Source organism: Ornithodoros turicata, chromosome 4 (assembly GCF_037126465.1).
Source record: "Ornithodoros turicata isolate Travis chromosome 4, ASM3712646v1, whole genome shotgun sequence".
In the NCBI taxonomy this organism is placed as follows: Eukaryota; Metazoa; Arthropoda; class Arachnida; order Ixodida; family Argasidae; genus Ornithodoros; species Ornithodoros turicata.
The window spans coordinates 33,882,559-33,908,386 of NC_088204.1; the positions used below are offsets into that span (position 1 = coordinate 33,882,559).

The 25,828-nt window shown below is 43.4% G+C and overlaps 1 protein-coding gene across 1 annotated transcript in view; it reads left to right on the forward strand.

The window, feature by feature from the left end:
- LOC135392964 (uncharacterized) overlaps window positions 1-25,828 on the forward strand; it is a 326,884-nt gene that overhangs the window by 60,087 nt on the left and 240,969 nt on the right. The window lies entirely within an intron of this gene.

A 25,828-nucleotide genomic window follows, 5' to 3' on the forward strand; every position in this document is an offset into this window, starting at 1 on the left:
TTACCACCTCATGATGCGAACGTCGTGCAGCGTTTAAGTCGTGTTGTAAGTTTTATTATATAATTTTTTGCCAACTGAAGTCTGAAATTTGAAAAGTAAAGGTAAGTTTTTTACCCCACCAATATCAAGAGCGTGGCGAATTCACTCGAATTCATCATAATTGACAGGGCTATTCACGAGCTATCCCATCGGAAAAAATAGCCGAACATCATGCTCTACAGAGCTCCCAGAGGATAGCGCATGACGAATTTTTCAGCGCAATCGTTGTCAGTCCGACGAAAGGATCGCAGAAAGAGATAACACAGGTATGTGTTATCGCGTCCGGCTTTCGCTGGGACATTGCTTTCCCATATGGATACAATATTGCTGAACGTCACTTGAGAGCACAGACATGGGAGTTCAGCTGCTATGGCAACGTCCAAGACAAATTCACCTACTTCCACTCGGCCCTAAAGAACATTGTATCAAAATCTACTAGATTGCACAGTAAAAGCAATACCCCTCGTAAAACATGTGTTACAAAAAGTCTGTTAGTATCCATAAAACACAAAAATAAGTTGTATAAGAAGTGGAGGATGCACCCTGAGAATATGACTCTCCGCGTTCTCTACACTAAATACAGTAGTATATTAAAAAGGGTACTTAACGCTGCCAAGGAGAAGCACTTTTCTGCCTCTCTAAGTGAATGTGCCAAAGACACTAAGAAGGTCTGGAAGGTAATTAACATTGCTATAAACCGACCTACTAAGGCGTCAAACGAGATTTCATCCATCATGGATGAACAGGGGAAATTAGTTAGTGACAAAGTCGATATAACAAATGCATTTAACAAGCATTTATCTAGCATTACTAAGCATGTGGATTTCCTTCCGGCCACAGACGCGCAGCACTTTTCCGTCCCAGATAACCCTGTAACTTGTTTTATCACCCCAGTCACTGACGAATAAGTTTCATCTGTGCTGGGTGCTCTCCGATGTAAAAAATCCACAGGGTACGATAACATTCCTGCTAGCTTCCTAAAGAAGTTCCGCCACTTGCTTGCTAGTATCATCGCTGACCTTGTCAATGAGATGTTTACTAGTGGCGTCTTTCCTAAGGAACTAAAAGTAGCTCGAGTTGTACCCATATATAAAAAGGGTTGCAAACTCCATCTTGCGAACTATCGGCCCACTGCCATATTGTCTGCTCTGAGTAAGGTGATTGAAAGTGTTGAGGAGGCTTGAAAGTTTTTTGAAAGCTGCAATATATTACATCCCAGTTTGGCTTCAGAAAAAAGAACTCCACGACGTAGGCTCTCAGTAATGACACGGAAAGAATTAAGCGCAACATAGATTCGAAGCTGCTCACTCCTCGTACTGCTGAAAATGCAAAAGTACGGAATACGTGGGGCTACATTAGAACTAATTAAGAGCTATCTTACTGACAGAGAGCGGTTCGTAGCAATTGGAAAGCACGTGTCACAACGCAGCATCTGCGGAACCGGCGTACCACAGGGCTCGATTTTGGGCCCCTTTTTATTCTTGGTCTTTATTAATGACTTGTCAAACTACCTGCATGAAAGCTGTGTCCTATATGTGGATGATACGAACATCTTCGTCTTGCTTTTGACCCGGTACTGAGGCGAACGGGTTCCGTGACTCAATCTTGCTCAACTAGTTAACGCACCCACAAGAATCAACTCTGGAATATCTAACATACGAGATTTGGTTCTGGTATCGGATGCTTCTATACTTTCGAAGGTCTCAGAAAGCAGAAGTTCGTCTCGGTCAACTTTCGCACAGTAGATTCATCAAACTTTGCAATCCTACCTTTGTCAAACTACCTGCATGAAAGCTGTGTCCTATATGTGGATGATACGAACATCTTCGTCGAGAGCAAAACACCTGACGAGCTGGCTCTCGAGCAAGAAACTTGTTCCGAACTTCGCGAAATCAAATTACGTTGTGCTTCGCCCCTCTCAAAGCAAGCTACAGTTCGACAACTGTCACCTCTACTTCTCTTCACACCATCTACCAAGAGTACAGCAAACGCAAGTTTCTAGGCGTAATTCTAAAGGAAGACTTAAACTGGAACCACCACATCCTTACAATTCGTAACAATATGTGCTCTGCGCTGTACGCACTGTCGAAAACACAACGATTCTTTTCCATACACACTCTACTTAACATTTATTATCCATTAGTACATTCCCACCTTAACTATGCATTGGAGGTATATGGTCTTACCCATACAACAACACTTCGCCCGCTATATCTATTGCAAAAAAGGGCGCTACGTATATTACTGCAAATATCTCCGAGAAACTCAATCTCGTTTGCATTTAACTTGCTATCCGTCATTGACACTTTTACCTTAATAAAGTACAAAGTCTGCTCACTAGTACACAAAATAATTCATGACAATAATGTAATTCATATTGTCTTATTTTCTTGTTATTCGTCCATCTGCATCTTACGAAGGGATGAATGGATGGTCAAGCTCCCTGTCCCGCGTACGAACTACGGCAAATTTACCCTAGAGTATTACGGTGGAAAGGAATGGAACACCTTACCTATAACGATAAGGCGAGAACCCAGTTATACCCAACCCAACCCTGTCATCAAAACAAAACTTAAGCCATATGTCATGTACAAAATGCAATAACAAATCGTTTAAATGGTCTCCTACCCCATGCTGCATGTCGTGCTTTCCTTAAAGGTTATTTCTATGTGTTGGAATTGTACTTATAATTTCATTTGATGTTGAGAGCACTTGATGTAACTTTATTTTGTTGTTATGACCTACTGACTTGCTGACTGCGGATTGCATCACAGGCCTGACCTAGCAATCCTGTTAATTACACTGTACGCAATTCTACTGTTGCAAATAAAGATTCCTCCTCCTCCAAGTTTCCCTCCCCCATTTCAGGAACTGTCACTTTTTCTACTATCACTCTGTGGGCTGTGTTTAGAACATGAGAGAACTGATGTTCTGAGGCTGGAACAACATAGAAGGGACAATACCATACAAGGCCTCAAGTTGCCTATGAAATTAACGATGAAAGATGAAAGCCACTGAAAAGGTTAGCCAGCTGTAGGAAAGGAGGATGAGTGAGAGAGAGTGACAGGTTTGCCCCTTCAGATGACGCACCCTCGAAGTCGCTGAGAAGGCGTGTTGACACACCAACTCGTCAGGGCCTTGTCCAGAAGACACGCACAGCCATTGACAGCACATCTGACCGGAAATCAGAGGGTTATGGCCTTGTGGTTTCATTGCCCGCTGCCTCTTGTGTCGCTGACTCTTGCCAGCTGCGTTACTTACTATCACAAATTGCACCAAATTGGTTTGTTACGTATACCCCTTGACTTTGCCTAACGGCCACATGTGACCGTTATAACGCGACGCTCACTGTTCTCCGATCTAATCGAAGGTGCAAACATAATCTGAAATACCCGCTTCAAAGGCACCTCAATCCACAAGACAAACTACACCGATAACACTTACCAAACAGCACGCTGCAGCGAGACGCTCGGACAAGTTACTCGATCCGATGGGCACGGCGCATCTGTTGCTTGCATCCGTTCGAGAACCATTATCCTTGCAGTGTGGTATACTAAACTCAGATGGTCAAATGACCTGTAGTTCACCAAACGACCTCCCCAAAGAACACGAAAACTGCCACAACTAACTCCAACCGCCATAGCTGGAGAACAGAGTAAACAGCACACTGTTGCCAGACCTGTCGTAGCCAAGCATTCGTTTTTTTATAGCAAATTTGATGGCCACTACACCTTTTTCACACCAATTCTCGAAATTACACCCTGCAGAGCGGGACATACACATATTACACCCATTTCAGACCAAAAACACGGTGTATTCATTTTCTTGAGGCTGTAATCAGGGAGTAAAGCAATTCATATACACCAAATACACCCTAGTTACACCTACAAGGAGTTTTATTTTTTAGAGTATACTAAGACCAAACGCCGTTGACCGCATGATTCTAGGTGACGTAGTTTTTTTTATTACAATTCAATGACACGTTTTGTGGAACACCCTGTATATTTCATAGCACGTAATAAACAAGGAAGCTGCCGAGAAACCTCTGGGCAAGGATGGGGATCACCCGAATTATACCCTAGTTACACTAGCGGCTCTCAACCACGGTTGAGTCGACCACGGTTGAACTCAAGCGTGGTTGAGAGTGTTACAAAGCAGCGCTAACCGTGGTTGACTGCACAACCACGGTTGAGTTTCGACTGAGCTCCTCAACCACGGTCGGGTCAACTGAAAAGCAAGATGGCGGACTTCACTTCGGCTACTGTAGTGTCGTCGGAAGCAATAAGTGAGCTGCCGTGCAGTAAAAAGCACTTCATTTGGTCAGATGCCATGACGATGCACTTGATAAACCCCTGGGAAGACAGTGTAACCGTATCGGGAACCAAAGAGGCCAGAAAAGAAACGCCGCCGATTACGACCACGTCGAGACAGCTACTGCGGTTTTCGTCGGGAAGCAAGTGCGGGTTAAAATAGAAAACCTGACGATGGAATACAGGTAGGAAACTCAGTTAGTTCATTTCTTGTTTCTGGTTGCTTTGTTGTGTATGTCATAGCTACTTCGACTATTTTATCCAGCTACCACAACATGCTGGTAGATGATTTCGTGCGATCAGTGGCGTTTTCGTCGCATTCCTGCGAGCGCGTATGATGTACATGCTGTTTGGTGTTCTTTTCGATGTTTCATACTATTTGGTACAACTCATGACATGTCATACTTGAATTTCCAGCTTCACCTATGGAAACTACAACCACACTGCACGGTTTCGCACTGCTACAAAACGACTACTTCAGAAACAGTGATGTCATGATTGGTGAGCATAACCACAGCTGCAATCTGAATCTGTGTGCTGATATGATGTGTGGAACTCTGCATCTGACTGACCTGCTTCAGGATGATGAGGGGATATGGAAATGGGGTGTGTACGTCCTCTTCGCTCGAATATGTGTTGCAGTTAGTATATCACTGCTTGTTCTGAACTCCTGTGAACCAAGGATGTGCTTAAAACATGTAATTGTTTGTAAAGGCATTATTAAGTGGTAAAAAATAAAAGAGCAACAATTTTGAAGTCACTAAAATGATAAATATGATGAGCATTTACTAAGCTGGAAATCAGGGCCAGTGCTGGCAATGCTGCATGTAATCATATGCATATTACTACTAAGCATAGCAAGGCAACTAGCGGGTGGGGATCCATAGTCAGGAGATTTATGTGCAGCAAGAAAAGACAATAACAGTAGCTTGTGTGTATTGTACGTCATTTGTTGTGCATGCTATTTAATCCCTGTGTATGTGTATGTGATGCACTATAAGCATGCTATGTTGGAAGTAGTCCCGATAAACTTCGAAGGAGTGACAAAACAAATAAAAAAAAACTGCAGAGGAAACATCGAGGCATCTTCCTCAGTAATGTGTCGTCTCGCTGCATGCTTCATACATTCTTGTGTATCTTCAAGGTTCCAATTGTACACGAACAGCCAGATGGAAACCATTGTTGCAGCATCCCAGCCTGAAGAACAAACAAGTGAGCAACAAGAGACAAGTTCGGAACCTGCACAGACCTCACAGAGAAAGTAGCCCAAAAACCAGACTGTGATGATGCAGGTCCTAGAGCTCTAAAAAGCTGTGGAAATGAGAGTTACAAAAGCTGAAAAAAGGAACGAAGGTTTCAAAGAAAAGTACTGAGGCTGCAGGAAGGAGTTAATAGAATGCAACAAGAAATGCTTCGATAAGCAAATTAAAATGGTGCAAGCGAGATGGTGTACTGTGGAAAGAGAACATTTCCTTCAGTTCATATTGTGTGTTCCTCAAACTCAAGGAAATGTTTCCCCCTTCAAAGAAATGTTTCATTCGATGCAGACATATTTTCAATCATCACCACCACAATAATTTTCTTTTTTCCATAACAGAGAAACCTTGCATACGTAGTTTGTATTTTTAGTTTTATAAGACAGCGTTGTCCTTGCAAAGCCTGATTAAATGTATATGTGTAACGTATTATGTCAGTGATTCTTGGCTTTTGTTACTTAAGCTGAGAAAGGGTCATAAAGAAAACATAGGCATATTACCGTAGATATAAAATCGACATATAAGTAAACATAACAGTAAAATTATCCACTTTAGAGAAATGTACTTGCCCGCAATAAATATGCTGTCATAGTGTTGTGAAACGTTGTTTGATTGATTGAGATATTAAAAAAATATGGAGGTGTTCGGGTCAGCTACTGCAGAACTCGTGAATAGAAAACAGTAGAAAAACCAACCTCAAGATGACGAAGAGGCAAAGAAGAGAAACCATGCAAAACAAACAAACAAAAAACAAACAGGGTCCACCTAATGGATGTGTCCAGTAAATGAAATAAGAGTTCAAATGAACATAGACTGTAAAATATCACTGGTGTTGCTTTCTTCATTTTTTTTGTGTATTTGATAATGTGGACATTTTTTTCTTATGACGGACAGTTTTTCCTTGCTAAAGTTGCAGCTAAGTGCAACAGACATGACCGAACCTCATACAACAGGACACACAGTTGCCCTTGGCTGCAACTTTAGCAACTACACGTACACAATCTCCCAACTCGTAGAGCTAGGGTGCCTTTTCCTGACGAGGGAGGGGAATCGTCAATGTTATTGAAGCATGATGGGCGCTCTCAGCACCTCTCATTTAAAATCATTATTATTTGCTACGGCAAAAATTTTCAATACTGCACCGTTTTGCTATGCTAATCATTCTAATTGGTTTATGGGCATTTTAATAATTTACTTCACAAGCAAATGCTTAGCGTTTGAGCAGCGTTTGTTTAATGCTGAGATGTCCTTTGGTGGAGACAATTGGTGTTGGCGGTTTCGAGGCCCTTTTTGGTGTGGGGGTGACACGCTAGATGTCGACTTCATGAAGGCGTTGCTCCATAAATGTGCAATGTGATGGCATCCTGCACACATGCCCCACCTTCAGTGGAAACTGGTGTCGAATGTTGTGGCATTTCCCTGACATGATGGCGGTAGTCCTGCATTCAGTCCTGCACTGTCATTCATGCCTTTGCATATGTTATGTAGAATGCAACCTCTAATCTTCATGTCACAGTTATTGATGTCGCATTCAATCCCCTTTAGAAGCATGCAGAGTTGTGCTTTCACCCTCCCAAAGGCGTTTTCAACCACGTGTCTTGCATCTGACAGTCAAGCATTAAACTGCCGTCAGAGTATAGCTTCATCATATTCAGCTGCAAAAGAAACGCTTGGTCACATAGGATGACTAGACCCACGATGAACCCTTGCATTGTCTCTATGTACCAGCCCTTGTAGTTGTAATAGTCTGAGCCTTGGTTCTTTGAGAGCACATCTCAATGTGGCATCTGTCCACAATCTTGAGAGAGTCCTGTTACTCCGTCAAACCGACGTAGGTGGCTCTGCTTGTGTTGTGAGCTTCACAAACTGGGATTGTAGTTTGTCCAATCACTAAGTAAAAACTCCCAGTACACATAATTCACAAAATGCCTGCTGACACCAAAAAGGCTGTTCTGCAGATGCTAATAGGCGATAAAGGGCACCTGCAGCTCTTTTACAAAGGCACAGCTTGCCTCACGTCCGTGTCTCGCCTAGCTATGCTTTGGCAAACGCCCACCAAGTAGCTGAACGTTGCACAGGTGACGCGATAGTCCCGTTTCGGTTTAAAGAACTCGTCAGCGAGGTTGGGCAGCGTGAGGTTGGGCATTGTGGTTTCCAACCAAGACGCTGGCCGTCGATAGTTGCGCAGTTGCTTCTCCCTTGTCCACAGTAGCAGGGCTGTTGCTGTCAGAATTTCCACCTGTTGCCGTGCTGGTTTCCGCTTTCGTCGCTTATCTATTGCGCGCGCACAGCATCCAGCTCACACTTCCTCAGTCGAGACTGGAAGTTGGGGAGGTACAGAAAAACATTCCTGACCCTCTCTCGCACCACGTCGTTCTTCGGTTTGCTCAAACACATCGCTTGTCCAACAGAACGTAGACGCACAGTAGAGACACGGCAGTACAAGAAATATTTACACGAAATATGTAGAACTCAACGAGGACAATGACATGTACAACAAAATAAAAGACTAAATAACGCGGATAAGAAAAATGCACGGCGACGCACGAAAGAGCAGAAGTACAGCAGAAGCGCGTGAGAATTAGTGTTGTGAACATATTTCGCGATTCGGCTGAAATGTAAATTTGGAAATGCGAAACAGTAGTAAAAATGTCGAGTTGCGTACGAAATCCTTCCAATACACAGTAACACACATTCTTGGGGCATTATACACCTCTGGAAAGCGTCCAAAGCGTTATCTTTTTCTGACGACGTAATATTTAAAATTGTTATGTGTTTTGGGGTTTCTCTGTTTGCTCATCAGGTGACGCTGCTAGCGCTACTCTCAACTGAGCTCACAGAAGCCCGTATAACTGATTTCGTTGCTCAGTTCACTCAACCGTGGTTGAACCATTCGACTGCAGTCGACTCAACCGTGGTTGAGAAAGCTAGGGTATTAGGCGCGGAGTTTTTGGGATAAATTCAAACGATTTCTTTGTTCCTTGTGTATGGTTGGTCCCGAAAAAGCTCGAAACGTCGAAAGAACTGTAACCTCGCGACGGAGTTCAACGACATGTTATCACTTAAGTTGCCTGTTATTTAAGATACTGTCATCACTAACGAGACGAGAAGGAAAAACTTTCATGATGCCCTTCAGCGAGCGATATACACCGGGGAGGGAGACCTTCACATGTGTATTATATATATATATATATAAAAGTGAAATAATAAGACTTGCACTACAGATTACAGGAACGTTAACAAAAACTAATTTATTTAATGGGCAATTTAACACATAGATTAAAAAAAGAATGGTCGACGTTTCGACAGTGGCACTGTCTTCGTCAGGACAAAAATAATAGCTTTTTTTTTTCATGACGAACACAGTGCCACTGTCGAAACGTCGACCATTCTTTTTTTAATCTATGTGTTAAATTGCCCATTAAATAAATTAGATTTTGTTAACGTTCCTGTAATCTGTAGTCCAAGTCTTATTATTTCACTTTTATTCAACTTCGTAGCCGTCTGATATATTAACCTATTTGTTCTATATATATATATATATATTTCTACGTGCAGCCATAGAAGCCATCTTGACTGTAAGTTTGAATTTCAAACGCATCTAGCGTCGTTTTTCTTATTTTTTAATGGCTTTTTCCCTCTCTTTATAATGCACTGGCTTGCACTGTGGCATTGAGGAGTGCTCAGTCACCCTCCCAGGTGTATATCGCTCGCTGAGTGACCCCTAGTTTGCCAATCCCGAACGATGCGCAGCTACCCAGGGCCGACGAGCCGCAAACACGGCGAAACCCGTGTCCTCTGGTGCTGTCGCATCGTTCCATGAGTATCTGTTTTTCTACGTGCAGCCATAGAAGCCATCTTAACTGTAAGTTTGAATTTCAAACGCATCTAGCGTCATTTTTCTTATTTTTTAATGGCTTTTTTCCTCTCTTTATAATTCACTGGCTTGCACTGTGGCATTGAGGAGTGCTCAGTCACCCTCCCAGGTGTATATCGCTCGCTGAGTGACCCCTGGTTTGCCAATCCCGAACGATGCGCAGCTACCCAGGGCCAACGAGCCGCAAACACGGCGAAACACGTGCCCTCTTGTGCTGTCGCATCGTTCCATGAGTATCTGTTTTTCTACGTGCAGCCATAGAAGCCATCTTAACTGTAAGTTTGAATTTCAAACGCATCTAGCGTCATTTTTCTTATTTTTTAATGGCTTTTTTCCTCTCTTTATATATATATATATATAGTTGAAATAAATGGGAGACAGAAGACGAAAGTAGAGGAAGTAACAAAAAAGGGGTTTATTAAAACTTATTATAAAAACTTATTTATTATAAAAATTAGGGAGGATGTCTACGTTACGGGGAAGCTCCGCCTTCTTCGGGACGAAAGAGCTAAATGTGGCCACGAGGCTGATAAAAGGCTTGAGAATGACGTGTTCGGTTGGGGGAAATTACCCGCCACCTGGCGGTTGTCAATTGGGGAAATTCCAGAGCGCTTTTGTGTCAGGTCCAGGAGTGGGGTCATCGTCCTTGTGGGTCAGTGGGGATTTTGATCCCGCTGAAACGACAAAAGGCAACAGGGTCTTATCTAGGTTGTTAAACTTCTTATTGTTGACAGCATGTCAGGGTCCTCGTTAATGGCCGATCGGAATTTGTAAATTAGGTAGGATTCCCGTTGTTCCCGGAAGCGATCGGAGATAAAGTTCGACTGGAGAATAAAAACTGAGGCTTCGTTGATTGAATGTTCTGGTTGTTTGAAATGGCGTGAGACTGGAAGATTAGATTTCTTGGTAACATCCGATCGGTGATTGTTGAATCTAATTCGGGAAGAAGTTTTTATCTGACCCACGTATTGGGCCCGGCATGTGTTGCATTGGATTACATAGATAACGTTGCACGAGTTAGTCTACGTCTGCGTTGATCTTGACGGTAAAGTTGGAATTCGTACTTCTGACCGTTTGTGAGGTCTGCAAATCTGGCATCTCCTGCCATTACATGGATGACAGCCCGCCGGAGGGCTAGTATGTTCGCCACCTTTAGAGCGGACCAAGTTACGTGTATGTCTGTAAGCGACACGTGGTGGATTAGGAAATATGTTTTTCGTGCGTTCTGACTGGAGAAGGATACTGTGGTGGCGGCTAAGTATGTTGTTAATGTTTGGGATAATTCCGGCGAATGTTACACTTAAGTTCACAGCATTATTTTCTGATTTGTGTTGTCTTTTCTCGAGTAAGCTTAGACGGTTTGCCTTAATTGAGAGCTCTGTTGAGAGCATCTTGAACTAGATCGAGTGGATACTGACGACCGACAAAGGTTTGTTGCAGCTGTTCTAAATTTCTGTCCAGATCGTCGTCATTCGAGCAGATTCTCCTATACCGAAGAGCTTGACTGTAGGGGATGGCCAGTTTCGTGTGGCGAGGATGACAACTATGGAATGACAAGTGTTGCTGAGAGTCTGTGGGTTTACAGAACAGATCAGACGTTAAAACTCCATTGGTTAGCTTAATCTGAACATCAAGAAAGCTAACAGTGACGGGAGAATAGGTGTGACTGAAGTTAATAGAAGTATGGAGCTCATTGAAATCGCGTATAAATTCCAATAGGCTGTCTTCCGAATGTGGCCAGATCATCAATATATCATCAAGGTAGCGCTTGTATAAAGTGGGTTTGTCCTCACGCGTGCTCAAGAATGCTTCTTCTAGTGAACCCATGAATAGATTTGCATAGTTTGGTGCCATTTTAGTGCCCATAGCGGTGCTGTTGATTTGTAAATAGTGGCCATCGTTAAATTCAAAGTTGTTGTTCTTTAGCATCAGTTCTGGTAGAGTACATACGACAGATGGATCACAAGAAGAATCAGAGTACTTTGAAAAAGCCGCCTCGGCTGCAGCTATGCCATCATCGTGGGGAATATTGGTATACATGGAAGAAACATCTAACGTAAATAGGAGACTAGATGGGGGTGGCTGACATTGATTTAGTATTTGCAGGAAGTGATTAGTGTCCTTGATGTACGATGGTAGTCGCGGGGGTATGTCCTTAAGAAGATGATCAACGAAACTAGAGAGTTTTTCAGTGGCTGTCCCATTGCAGGAGACGATTGGACGCACGGGGTTCCCGGGAATGAATCTTTGGGAGCATGTAGAATCTACCTGGCTTTGAGTTACGGGGAAGAAGGTATTCATATAACGCTGCGCGCTTCTTTGCGGCCTTTAATGCCTTTAGATGTTTTGTGATATCTGAAACAATCTGTTCCGTGGGATCAGCGTCTAAAGTTTTGTAAAACGTGTCACATGACAATTGTCGCAGTCCCTCATTGATATAATCCCGCATATTCATTACGACAATTGCACCACCTCTATCTGCCCTTTTGATTATTAGGTTTTTCGATTTTTTATCGAATCGTTTTTCGAGGGAGTGACCTACGGCGAATGACACCGGACTTGACCTTCTGGAATATTCCCGAATCTGACTCACTGACAAACGCCTGTGGCATGCCCGTACCGATTATGACGTCATGTAGCAAACCTATTTAAGAAATGTGTAATCAGCTACGCATCTGTAGTCCTGACGAACACAGTGCCACTGTCGAAACGTCGACAACCCTTTTAGCATTCCAAGTATCTTAAATGTAAATAAATTATCCCTTTTTTCTTACTTCCCGTACCTTCGTAGTCTGTGTTTCAATTTTCATTTCAGCTACATATATTCGCGGTCGTCCGAACCCCATTCACCAAGTATATATATATCACGAGGGAAAAAGCCATTAAAGAAACAAATAAATGACACTAGACGTGTTCTGAAATTCAAAATTACAGATTCAGATAGCTTCTATGGCTGCACGCGGAGAAACAGATACTCATGGAACGATGCGACAGCACCAGAGGACACGTGTTTCGCCGTGTTTGCGGCTCGTCAGCTCTGGGTAGCTGCGCATCGTTCAGGATTGGCAAACCAGGGGTCGCTCAGCGAGCGATATACACCTGGGAGGATGACTGAGCACTCCTCAATGCCACAGTGCAAGCCAGTGAGTTATAAAGAGGGGAAAAAGCCATTAAAGATACAAATAAATGACACTAGACGTGTTTGAAATTCAAAATTACAGATTAAGATGGCTTCTATGGCTGCACGCAGAGAAACAGATACTCATGGAACGATGCGACAGCACCAGAGGACACGTGTTTCGCCGTGTTTGCGGCTCGTCAGCTCTGGGTAGCTCCGCATCGTTCGGGATTGGCAAACCAGGGGTCGCTCAGCGAGCGATATACACCTGGGAGGGTGACTGAGCACTCCTCAATGGCACAGTGCAAGCCAGTGAATTATAAGGAGGGGAAAAAAAGTCGTTAAAGAAACAAATAAATGACACTAGACGTGTTTGAAATTCAAAATTACAGATTAAGATGGCTTCTATGGCTGCACGCAGAGAAACAGATACTCATAGAACGACGCAACAGCACCAGAGGACACGTGTTTCGTCGTGTTCGCAGCTCGCCAGCTCTGGGTAGCTGCGTATAGTTCAGGATTGGCAAACCAGGGGTCGCCCAGCGAGCGATATACACCTGGGAGGGTGACTGAGCACTACTCAATGCCACAGTGCAAGCCAGTGAATTATAAGGTGGGAAAAAAGCCAGTAAAGAAACAAATAAATGACACTAGACGTGTTCGAAATTCAAAATTACAGGTTAAGATGGCTACTATGACTGCACGCAGCGACCCCTGGTTTGCCAATCCCGAACGATGCGCAGCTACCCAGAGCTGACGAGCCGCAAACACGCCGAAACAAGTGTCCTCTGGTGCTGTCGCATCGTTCCATGAGTATATGTATATATATATATATATAATTCAAAGATAAATTGTCTGAAAGCAGCGAGTTAATATAAAATAACGAATAAGTGAGCCGGAGACGGAAGTTACATGAAATGAAGTATAACGGTTAGTAGTTTAATACATTAGCTAACGTAAATAATTAGCTCTCAGATTTAAACAGTTACAGAAATGCAGATGATCGACGTTTCGGAGGAAGCTCCTCCTCCTTCAAGATAAAGGTACATGACTTTGTGCAATGCCTTATGTAGGTTTCTTGAATGATGTCATATTTGAGGAGGAGCTCGCCACCTCCTGGCGATCGTCGTACAAAGTTACGGAAATTTCCGGGAAGGTCACGTGCGGGGTCCTTGTCCTGTGGTTGACATAATCATAATATTGCGTAGAGAAGTTTTGCCTTCCAAGGTATAATGGAAAGGCCGGCTTTGTTGTAATCTGAAAAAAAGGAAGGTAACACCAAGTCAACTGTACAATTGATGGTATTGATGCTACGAACAGTAGAGAGGATGCCTGGATCTTCATTTATCAGGGATTTAAACTTCTAAATGAGAAATGACTCGCGTTGTTCCCTTGATCAGTCGAACTGAAATGCAGACTCAAGAGCAAAATCATAAAACATTATAAAAAATCACGAAAAAATAAAACGATGTATCAATTTTTATTCTTGAGTCTGGATTTCAGTCCGACCGATCAAGGGAAGAACGCGAGTAATTTCTCATTTACAGGTTTAAATCTCTGATAAATGGAGATCCAGGCATCCTCTCTACTGTTCGTAGCATCAATACCATGTAGAAGAATCAATGACCCCTCCCCTCAATTGTACAGTTGACTTGGTGTTACCTTCCTTTTTTTAGATTACAACAAAGCCGGCCTTTCCATTATACTTTGGAACGCAAAAAATCCCTTCGCAATACCCCAGGGTCATTCCACAAGAACCGTCCCAAAATCGTGGCCCGACCCCCACGGACTTTGACAATTTGTTTTTTACTACTTCGTATCATTGAATTATGAATGTCAGAAAAATATTTCAGCGGAATTCCACGCGGCTTTCACGCGAGGCGGCGCAAAAGTCTGCGGGAGGGCCAAAAAGTAGGGTGCGTTTAATGGTTTCTCCGAAGGGAATGGCTCAAGCTATTTGAGATATGTCACCTCCAGACTGATCAGGAAGCACTGCCCCTTAGTTCAAACCGAAAAAATTCGAATAACAACGTGTATTTAAGGCGCGCCACAGTCTATAACTGTTGCGTTTTTGTCGCATGTTTGGCATTCTTTCCCCGTTTACTGGAAGCACGCACAAGTTTGAAGTTTGGTGTCCTGATAGATGTGGATATGGTTAACATGTAGAAAAAATTGCATTCCTTCAGTTAAAGAAGAAGCCTGCGAAATATGGCGGGAATATGCAAATTTTCGAAAATTGCCAATATTGGAAGTAATAAAAGGTGAAGTTGCCATCGTGATACCGACATGCCGTCAAAGGTAAAATGAAGTGAGCCTGTCAACTTCAAAATATTAAAATTTCCAGGATATTTTTTTATTTTTTGTAACCATTTTTCAAATCTCTGTCCCAGATGCAAGCGGGCGCACGCTCCGCGTGCCTACCCTCTTCAACTTGATTTGAAACGCTACCGGTGTTTGTTTAATTGTCCGAGACGCGCTGATTTTGATATTGTCTGAGGATGTGGGTAGAAATTCTTAATGCGACACGGAAATTGCCTCCCCGCAATAAAGCATCAAAAGGTTAATAAAATCAGGTACGCTTTTGCGCTGCCTCTCTCTCTCTCAGAATAAGCACGCGAACTGTGACAGATTCAAAGTAATCTTGATATAATATGGGACACAGAACGCACACAGTGTTATGTCACACACAAAATACACAGAAAACATTGACATTTGGATATACACAGTTAATAGTCAACCAGCACGTGTGATAGCGTGATGAGCATGGCGTTTTTCTTCGGTGGATGCTGATATCAGTAGTAAGTATTACACTATTCACACACAGTATTAAACCCAAGATTTACACAGAAAATCCACGGCAAGTATTGCACTTTTTACTTTAAAATTACTTTAAATTATTTAAAAATTTATTTTTATTAAAATTTATTAATTTATTTTTTAAAAATAGTACAAAATCTGACTCAACGCAATACTTGTCGCTGGATTTTCTATGTAAAGCTCGGGTTGTAGAAAAAAATAATTAAACAGAAAGGGAGCAGACACAGAAATCATTTATTTGAAAATCAACGACGCCATCTTGGAAACATCACTCCGGTGCGGGTGACTCGGCAGCGTTGGGCAGGACTGTTGCAGAGGCAGGTGGCAAGCACCAGACTTCAGACGAGATGGCACCTCCGTCATGTGGATATACGTGTAAGAGAGAGAGAGAACAACAAGATACTAGCATCAGGTAAAAATGGCAACACTGTTCAACAAGTCTAGGCATGGCAGAGCGCGTGGAAAAGGCCTAACCGCTACTGCTATACATCACGGAGAAAACAGTACACATCGGGGAAAAGGCGACCGGTTAGGCCTAACCACAGCGTCAACACCTACGAAATTCAACAGCTAACACAAGACGACAACCACAAAACGTTAGGCTCACAACGCTAAACGTGAGTCAACAGGCTTGGTACGCTACGGGTCACTCCTAAACAAGTCTAAGCATGCGCGTGCAGGGAATATTCGCTACGGCGAACATGCGAGAAAAGGCTTAACACGAGTGCGGTAAAAGAACGCGCGCACGTTGGGCACGCCAAATCATTCACCTTTTCCCCCGCGGCGACGGAGCGTCCGATACCGACGACAACCAGGGATCAAGTGACGCAGAGCGGGGACGAAGGAGCGACCGACCGCAAGTCTACGTTAACAGCGGCCGACTGAGCCCTCGAGCGGCCGACTGAGCCTGAGCGGAGCGCGCCCTCTGCGCGCTCCTAGCGCCACCTGCGGCGACCACAAGTGAGAAGTAACACGACCGTACACGCCAATGTCCAAGAGAGAAGTGAATCCTTGAGCCCCCTGCAGGCCTTGCTCATTGGTCGTGACGTCAGCCTATTGTCTCAGGGCTACACTGTTTTTTCCACTAATGTCCAACTGGACAAGGTCCACCTGAAACAATAGAGCCGCGGCATGACGTCATTACCCAAGCATGCAGATACGTGGCTCAAGGACGCGTACGCTGTAGACATGGGACCTGTTACTTATTGAATCACTATCCCAAGATTATTTCCTGTATTCTCCTATAACGATTGCATAGGAAACAGAAAAAGTATTGCAGAGAAAACACCACATATGAGAGGTGATTGTAGGAATTAAGCATTTAATTCCCAAGGTCTTACTAAATGAGACTCGCAAAAGAACGAAATATGCCAACACCATCAATGGCTACATAGAACGAGCTAATCGAGACATGTCCGTCCCATCCGAGAGCCATAGAGATAACTGAATAATGACGCTTTGTTCCTCCTGGATAAAGCCATGCACTGCAAAGCTGTCCTCCTTGTGGTTGCTCTCTGAACTAAATGAATCCCAAAATTATTAAGAATCGTTCTAGCACTACTCCCATTCAGGGCAGCACTATCGACAATACAAGAATGTTCCTTGTCAAAAGAAAAAAAACTACATGCAGAAGGAAAGCATGACAGAACAGGTCAGGGCATGTCAGCGCATGTTTGTCAGACAAAAAAGGGGGAAGAAAGGGAAGAGAAACACTTGGAACAAAGTGGAAAACCAGAATCCAACTATTTCTAAACACACACACTCCTGTTACTCAAAAACAGTGCTCATCATAAATCCGTCCAGGACAATGCACACCATCCTCCATTTTTGTATTGCTACACTTTTTTCTAGTAACGGTCAATGCATTGCTATAGACACCTGAAACACTGCATGACGTCATCACATCCTGTCTGAAGAAGAGAGTGGCAAAGGCAAAGACTCCTATTTATTGAATCGCAAGATTATTTCTTTTGTCCTACTCTTAATGATATTCATGCTTACATTAAAATTCAACAAAAAAGCACCGTGCATATTAGCGATTTTCACCCCAAAGGCTCATCATGGTCATTAGAATCACAACACCAGTAAACTACCACTGCGCTTTAAAATAATAAGACCACTCAACATCATCACCAGGCTTATGTAATATATGACCTTTTCTATGCTCATATACTCATTGTCTGAGGCTACACCTGCGAGCAAAAAGGCGCGAAAGCCTGGGGGGCAACGGATGACTAGACAGAACGCGGTTACGGGAACATGATTACATTCCTAGTATATTAATGATTATTGCATTGCAGATTAGAAAGACTATCACAAAAAAGACGCTCAACTATAATTTAGGAGCCTTAAAATTCTACTTTCTATGGAAACTATAATTGCCCTGTTACCTGGAACACTATTAATCAAGCGCTCCAATTTTTTATCTCTTCCCATTTCAGCCTTGTCATGCAGTGAAGCAGTCTCACATCCAAAATAATTAATTTACACTGAGGGTGGCGTGCTAGAAATTTGTCCTGCGCTCAGATGCAAGCATTTCTGCCCAAATACAAATAACAGCTGACTTCAACACACCGTGCTCCTATTTACATCTAACAAACAAAAAACATACGAACCCTCTTCTCACGAATTCAGCTGTACCATGCGACTTTCTTCTGCGTAAAATCGGTGAAAAAGGGAAAGGGCAACAAAAAATTGTGCGCACTTGTGCTTGAATTGCAACGACTTCAAAAGCCGACGCATACGCTAATAAAGTATGAAAAAAACCTTGCGTAAAGCAAGCACAGGACAAGGGCACACAAATTCCTTTAAGCGAGCAGGGAAAAGGCTTAAGACCTCAGGAATAATTGCAGCACTATGCCCACATCGCTACGCAGCTAACACAAGATAACAACAACAAGGTACTAGCGGCGGCTAAAATTGCAGCAAGAAAGACACCGCTGAACAAGTCTAGACATGCGACATCGAATGCGAAAACACTGGTGATCGGGGAAAAGGCCCAAGCCTGTGGCGCATCATCATAGAGCATACACAAGTTAATTTTTCTATTTCGCGTAAACTAAACGCAGTCTGTTTGGAAAACGACGTACAAATTTTCTTAGGGAGCAGAGAAATATAGGAATTTCTACTCCGTGCTCAGATACCAGCATTTCTGCTCAAAAAACCATAACTGCAAAATTAAGCACTGCTTACTTCATCAACATATCGCGCACCCAACAAAATCAAACAAACATGAGAGAACTGATGTTCTGAGGCTGGACCGGTAATCCAGAAGATGTGGGTTCGAGCCCTACAGCTGGCTAACCTTTTCAGTGACTTTCATCTTTCATCGTTAATTCCTTAGGCAACTTGAGGCCTTGTATGTGATTGTCCTTTCTATGTTGTTCCAGCTTCAGAACATCAGCCTCTCATGTTCAACATTTGCCGCTTGCGTCGATCCCTGTCGTATGAATGTGTGTATGAGTGTGCAAAAATGTAACAGTGAAAGAGGATGAGTGAGAGAGTGTGACTGGTTAGTCCCTTCAGATGACGCACCCTGGAAGTCGCTGAGAAGGCGTGTTAGCTTAGCTCAATTGGTAGAGCCCTGGACCGGTAATACAGAAGATGTGGGTTCGAGTCCTACAGCTGGCTAACCTTTTCAGTGACTTTCATCTTTCATCGTTAATTCCTTAGGCAACTTGAGGCCTTGTATGTGATTGTCCTTTCTATGTTGTTCCAGCCTCAGAACATCAATTCTCTCATGTTCAACGTTTGCCGCTTCCGTCGATCCCTGTCGCATGGATGTGTGCATGAGTGTGCAAAAATGTAAGAGTGAAAGGAGGATGAGTGAGTGAGAGTGACTGGTTTGTCCCTTCAGATGACGCACCCTGGAAGTCGCTGAGAAGGCGTGTTAGCTTGGCTCAATTGGTAGAGCCCTGGACCGGTAATCCAGAAGATGTGGGTTCGAGTCCTACAGCTGGCTAACCTTTTCAGTGACTTTCATCTTTCATCAAACAAACAACCTCACTTCCACTGACAGAACACTATTCAGCTTTTATCAGGAGGCTTTCTTCTGCGTAAAAGTAGAGAAAATAAGAAAAGGCCAGTGAAAAATTACACGCACTTTTGCGCGCATAGCTATAAGTGAAAAAAAAAAAAAAATAGAATAACGAGACACACGACCACCCACACCCGACAGACACACCCATTTCTGGGATCACATAATTGTTGCATAATGCTATATACTCAATTGCATTGTCCCTGCGTGAACAAAGCACAGAAAAAGGACACACATCCCGTAAGCGAGAAGGAAAAGTCACTTCTCGGACAGCTGAATACCATAAAGTCTGAATTTTTGCAAATAAAACAAACCTGGAACAGCGCTACGAACTTGACAGACACATACTAACAAACAAAGAAATACTCCTATTCATTTCTACTGATAGAATTGGAGCTAAAGGCGTGAACCACACTACAAGAACAAAGCACACTGCTTCAGGAAAGCATATCAAATGCCGCAACAGGACCGGCGTCTGGCTCTCTTAAAATAGCCTGCCCAAAACAAAGACTTCACCAGGTTCGCGAGGCAGTTCCATTAAAAACGCTCGGCCTTTCCTACAGAGAGCAATGCAAACGCGACTACCCTAATTTTTTAAACCACTATTTCACGCAACAGTACATAAATGTATCACTCGTGTCAAACGAAAAGGCAAACACGTAGCAGTTGCTTGTCAAGTGGGGTCCCTGTTTCAGAAAAGCACGCGCGCACACACACAGACACACTCGCATTTTCACACTCACAAACACAGTCTATTTTCACAACCACATAAATCCATATTCCTCAGGTCAATAATTATCCTACCATCATCAAAAGATGGCACAGACATGTATGCGAACGCAAAACAATAGGTTTTCGTTCCAGATGTAATAGGATATCGTCACTCGGGCGGCGCGAACCAAAAAAGAAAGGAATGCATGTTCGCTATACATCCAAGAGAAAATGGTGCCGCGCTTTTGCGCGGAATTCACTTCTTTTCGCTTTTATTTCCTTGCACCCATATATATTGCAAGAATACTATAGAGTGGAACGGGTAAACACATTCGCTACAGACTGTAGCTCTCATCATTTTTAAACCAAACCACTTAACATGTCTTCATAGGCATACGACCCTCTACTAAATAGGTGAGCCGATAATTACTCAAAATAAAATAAAATAAAATAATCATTCCAGCATCGCTAACTGCAAGCTTGAGTACACAACAGAGCAGTGCGCTCCCATCAGCATGCCTTGGGCTGACATTACACACCCGAAGCCTTTTCTCAATGCATCCTGCTGTCGGTGGAATAAAAGGTTTATCGCGAGGGTACTACAATGTCAACTCTGCTTCTGTGCGGTCTGTGCAACAGTGCGGTCGCTCGGGGAAACGGTAACGGATCGCGCGCGTAGCGCGTCCAAACCGCGAGAACGCGCCCGCGTTGCAAAACAGTGCGCCCGAACCGCGCCCCACGCGAGCTGCGCGCTGGCCGTTACCGATTTCCCACTCCCGACTCCCTATTTCCCACCGACTCCCTATACTCCCACTCCCACGGGACGCGCGCGATCCGTTACCGATTTCCCATGCGAGCGTAACACGGGCGCGTTCTCGCGGTTTGGACGCGCGACGCGCGTGCAATGCAATAATTATCTGATACCAGAAACGGGTGTCGTTGTTACAGTTTATTTGCGTGTGTCTCGTTATTTTATTTTTTTCTCTTATAGCTATGCGAGCAAAAGTGCGTGGAATTTTTCACTGCCTTTACTTAGTTTCTCTACTTTTACGCAGAAGAAAGCCTCCTCGTAAAAGCTGAATAGTGTTCTATCAGTGGAAGTGAGGTTGTTTGTTTTATTTTGTTGGGTGCTCGATATGTTGATGAAGTAAGCAGTGCTTAATTTTGCAGTTATGGGTTTTGAACAGAAATGCTGGTACCTGAGCACGGAGAAAAATTCCTATATTTCTCTGCTCCCTAAGAAAATTTGTACGTCGTTTTCCAAGCAGGTCGCGTTTAGTTTACGCGAAATAGAAAAATGAACTTGTGTATGCTTTATCATGATCCGCCGCAGGCTTAGGCCTTTGCGCCGATCACCAGTGTTTTCGCATTCGATGTCGCATGTCTAGACTTGTTCAGTAGTGTCTTTCTTGCTGCAACTTTACCCGCCGCTAGTACCTTGTTGTTGTTATCTTGCGTTAGCTGCATAGCGATGTGTGGTAGCGCTGTGATTATTCCTGAGGTCTTAAGCCTTTTCCCTGCTCGCTTAAAGGAATTTGTGTGCCCTTGTCCTGTGCTCTCTTTACGCAAGGTATTTTTCTAAGTTTATTAGCGTATGCTTCGGCTTTTGAAGTCATTGCAATTCAATCACAAGTGCGCACAATTTTTTGTTGCCCTTTCCCTTTTTCACCGATTTTACGCAGAAAAAAGTCGCATGGTACAGCTGAATTCGTGAGAAGAGGGTTCGTATGTTTTTTGTTTGTTAGATGTAAATAGGAGCACGGTGTGTTGAAGTCAGCTGTTATTTGTATTTGGGCAGAAATGCTTGCATCTGAGCGCAGGACAAATTTCTAGCACGCCACCCTCAGTGTAAATTAATTATTTTGGATATGAGACTGCTTCACTGCATGACAAGGCTGAAATGGGAAGAGAGAAAAAATTGGAGCGCTTGATTAATAGTGTTCCAGGTAACAGGGCAATTATAGTTTCCATAGAAAGTAGAATTTTAAGGCTCCTAAATTATAGTTGAGCGTCTTTTTTGTGATAGTCTTTCTAATCTGCAATGCAATAATCATTAATATACTAGGAATGCAATCATGTTCCCGTAACCGCGTTCTGTCTAGTCCTCCGTTGCCCCCCAGGCTTTCGCGCCTTTTTGCTCGCAGGTGTAGCCTCAGACAATGGGTATATGAGCATAGAAAAGGTCATGTATTACATAAGCCTGGTGATGATGTTGAGTGGTCTTATTATTTTAAAGCGCAGTGGTAGTTTACTGGTGTTGTGATTCTAATGACCATGATGAGCCTTTGGGGTGAAAATCGCTAATATGCACGGTGCTTTTTTGTTGAATTGTAATGTAAGAATGAATATCATTAAGAGTAGGACAAAGGAAATAATCTTGCGATTCAATAAATAGGAGTTTTTGTCTTTATCGCTGTCTTCTTCAGACAGGATGTGATGACGTCATCCAGTGTTTCAGGTGTCTGTAGCAATGCATTGACCGTTACTGGAAAAAGTGTAGCAATAGAAAAATGGAGGATAGTGTGCATTGTCCTGGACGGATTTATGATGAGCACTGTTTTTGAATAAGAAGAGTCTGTGTGTTACAACAACAACTTTATTTTCGGTCTTGGAGAGTGGGGAGTTTCATCGCAACAGGCGATACTCTACCCCATTGCTGGGTGGAATGGGGGTTTTCCACTTTGTTCAAGTGTTTCTCTTCGCTTTCTTCCCCCTTTTTGTCTGACAAACATGCGCTGACATGCCCTGACCTGTTCTGTCATGCTTTCCTTCTGCATGAATTTTTTTTCTTTTGACAAGGAACATTCTTTCCTTGACGATAGTGCTGCCCTGAATGGGAGTAGTGCTAGAACGATTCTTAATAATTTTGGGATTCATTTAGTTTAGAGAGTAACCACAAGGAGGACAGGTGCATGGCTTTATCCAGGAGGAACAAAGCGTAATTATTCAGTTATCTCCATGGCTCTCGGATGGGACGGACATGTCTCGATTAGCTCGTTCTATCCCAGCAAACACACATGATTCGCAGATCATCCCGTTTTCATCTCACGGCCTCATCGGGATGACTTGATCCATGCGTCGTCCCCCAGATCTCCGGGAGCGAGCAATAGGAAATCATCCCATATTCATCCCTGTGAGAGCTGCCTGCAAGAATGCAGACGCCGCGAACCCTTCGCGCCTCCAACTGCGCTTGCGCGATACGCAACTGCGGCTGCATTTCGTAACGTTACTACGTGATCCTTAATATGGTCGTTACCGAACACGATGTAAAATTTATCAATTTCATTCTTCATATTTACGCATGGCACATCCAGTATTTTGTAGTTTTAATAAGATACGCGACTTGCGCGGCTTCTAGGCGACCAGTGGGAGCGATATTCAAACGTTCAAACCGTTAGCAAGCTCGTCCGGGTTGCAGGATGGAGGTGTTGTGGTGTGATGTTACAATTGTGAGCGAGTTGTGCGTTGTGTTGTGAGTTGTGTGAGCGAGTTGAATTGTGTTCATTTGTTTGACTGCTTGTGAGTGTAGCTGGGAGAAAAGACACCACTCTAGAACCAGACTCTACGCTGAGGTGCCAAAAAAATGTGGATGCCATCACGCACATCTCGACGAAATGTCAGTGTCCCCGTGAGTGAGAGCCTGCAAGCAATACGTTCCGTAAGGTACAGCGGCGAAACTAACAATGTGACGGCAACGAGGGTAGCCGGTACCCTCAGTCAGGGCACGATAATACGAGTAACAGCGGTCCAATGCTCTTGGAACACGGCGCGTTTCTATCCCGCAATTCTCAAACAAGTGGTTCGCATGTCAGGGACATTTATGAAGACGCTTCCGATGAAGGTATAGAAGGAGAAGTACATGTGTTACACCAGCGAGGGTCACATATGGCTCATTTGAGCAACGCTTGTACGGAACAGGCGTTACCAATGGCAAACTGTCGATGACTAAAGTGCATGGACGCTTGTACAGATGTTCAGTCAGAGGTGCAATTCTGAAGGACACTCTCCACTAACATACATGGACTTGTTCAAGGTAAATTAATCTTTATTACCACAATTTAGGAAGCGTAGAGTCAGTACATTTTTCTTTGTAGAAAATTCTGTCACAGCAACTTCTGGAGCATGACTGTTCTCCCGCACTGAAAGACCTCCCTTGTATGTCAAGTGAGTCATTGTTACAGAACATGATCACTCTTGTTGAAAATAGGAGAAATGCTGTCACGCTGTCTCTGCTGCAGCGTCAAAAATCGCAGACCAATCCAAGATGTGCCGTACGCCTGCACTTACTTGGCAACCTTATTCTCACCGTATGATTCATTCCAGTGTTTCATGGCCTTGCATTGAACGTGTTGTACCTTGACGCTGGTAAAATTAAGACATTCATCATGCAGTGAATGAAGCTGGGCATCCGGACCCTGAATTTCCCATCGGGGTACGCAGAATTATGTATTTCCAGCCATACAAAACGCTTTTGAACATGCTTTCAGCATGGTTGGCAAACCAATCCAACCTAAATTTCAGAACCACTGGATGACCTTGACACTTTATGCGCTTCATATCGCTTTCGACATTGTCACACAGAGTCCCATACAGTCCGCCAAGTATACAACGATGCAATGGCAGACGAGGGAAAGGAATGAGCGTCTACTTCAGCCAGTGGGGCAGTCAGCCCAGCTGTCTCAGTCCCAGCAAATAAGGCAACCAGACGCACAAACTTCACAGTATGGTATTCCAATAGAGATTCTCCCAAACGATATTGTAATGCGTTGACTGTTGTATGGTGAACTAACTGCAAAGCAAACTGTTTCAGCTGTGTGTATCCCAAGCAGAAATCAACAAGATGAGCGGCCCCTGCCCCGTACTGCTGCAGTGTATATCCTGCACATGGTAGGAACATTTTCCTGTATTTTAGAAGTGCATTGCAGATCATAATTCCGTAGTCAACATCATAAAAAAGAAAAAAAAAGGATCGCGTACTATACCAAGCATACGATTCCCTCTGTCATTAATTAATTTCCTTTTCTTTCTCCCAGATATTGTGCGTGAGTAGCTTTTTTCTTCTTTTTCATTCCATTCATGTTGCACATATTTCCAAATCTGTAAACACATTTTTAACACTCTGTACTCATGAAACAATCATGTGCTTTGACGTAAAAAATGTCATCTCCTGTTTAGATGCCAACGTCTTGCAGCGAAGCAGATGCTTTGCACATCGGTCACAGGTGATCAGAATATTTTATTTAACATAATTATCTAAGTACACAAGTCACAGGTATGTAGCTTTCAACGTTTTCCTTGATTCTGTGGCAGATTGCATCTTTTGTACGTTTTTTCTTCTTCTAGGTCTTAGGGTGTTAATAGGTGCTTCTTGAGGGCTGTCTCAGGAGATCTCCCCACATCGTAAGCAAATATCTGCACTTTGTTTCTTTGCTTCAAGCGAAGGGGCAACAAGGCAATTTATATAATTTACTTTAGCCTTTACAGCTCAAGTGCTCAGAAAGGTGCATACCATGAAGCTTATTCAGGAGCACCACACCGCGCGGCTTGACCTCATATTGGCCAAGTTAACAACGGCACCAATGGAAGGACCTTCAGAAAATGACATCTTGAGGGAGCCATTCTAATATCGTCAAGAGCTTCTGCGATTCGATGTCTCTCTTTACC